Source organism: Corvus kubaryi, unplaced genomic scaffold (assembly GCF_017639235.1).
Source record: "Corvus kubaryi isolate FWS band 111438036 unplaced genomic scaffold, C.kubaryi_AGA036_p1.0 37367, whole genome shotgun sequence".
In the NCBI taxonomy this organism is placed as follows: Eukaryota; Metazoa; Chordata; class Aves; order Passeriformes; family Corvidae; genus Corvus; species Corvus kubaryi.
Window position 1 is genome coordinate 1,934,576 of NW_024581119.1, and position 1,238 is coordinate 1,935,813.

The window sequence follows — 1,238 nt, forward strand, 5'->3', positions numbered from 1 at the left end:
TGGTGGGCCTGGGCAGGGGATGGTGGGCGCGGGCAGGGGATGGTGGGTGCCGCATCCCCGCCGCGGGGCCGCTCCGCACGTGCCCGCACCGCGGCTGGGAGCATGAGAAAATGCCTCCAAGGGGGTGTCAGACACAGTTACAGTGAAACACGATATTTATAACAAAGTGTGGGGGAAGGTGTCACATCACATTACGCTGATGCTCCGGCACCCGAGACGCGGGGACGGCGCTGCGGAGCGGGGATGCAGGGAGGGCCAGCAGGCAGCAGGAGGAGTTGGCTCTGCGAACGCTGATTCCTCGCTGGAGCCCGCCCCGAGCAGGGTTTTCCCGGGGCAGGAGAGGAGGGCAGGTCTCTCTGGGTGCTGGCATGGCCCGGCGGTGTCACTCGGCGCTGGGAGCCACCGTGCCTGGCCCTGCTCTGCTTTCCCATGGGGGAAAATGAACTGCAGGTATCGCCGGTGACCTTAAACTCTGCTCCACTGTGGCTTTTCTGCTTGGGCATATCCCACCTGTGCATCAGCTGCCTTAGGAGCACAGCCTGGCTGATAAGCCTCGCTTTACCAAGCCGAGATTAAACGCTGTAATCTTTTGAATAAACGGTTCTTTGGAGAAAGCTGTGTCCCTGCACGCAGCTGGGATTGCACAACTCCCTCCCTGGGGTCAGGGACTCTGAGAGTGCCCAGCTCTTCCCAAAGAAACCAAGGGCAGGCCTCAGAGCTGCAGTTTCCCTGGATCCTGCGTGGTGGGAGCTCCTGCACACACACACTGCATTTCTGTGCATTCATCTCCTGCTCCTTCCCCTGGCCTGGCAAGGGCACCGTGAGGCGGGGATGCAGCGCAGCCATCCCGGCCTTCTCTCGGGGCTGATTGCCCTGGAACAGCTTTGAGCAGCTGCCGTTCCCCCTCCTCCAACACGGGAGCATCTCCGGAGGGAGCAGCCGCTGCACGGGCAGGCAGAGCTGCTGCTCGTCCCGTGAAGGTCTGGTGGCAGGTGAGGGCTGTCCCCACGGCGAATGGTTCTGTCCCCATGAGTCCAGGCTCAGGGGAACGTGCAGCTGAGCCCTTCCACCCCTCTCTGCTCTGCCCTGTGACTCACTCAAAGCCAGCCACGCTGCCCCACAGCCCCTCATGGGCCAGCTCAGCCTCTGCCCACCCCACACCAGCCCTGCTCTTCCCCCCGTTTCTCCCCTCATGCAGTTCCCTTTTCGGGGCTCAGCTGCCTGCAAGGATCAATGTT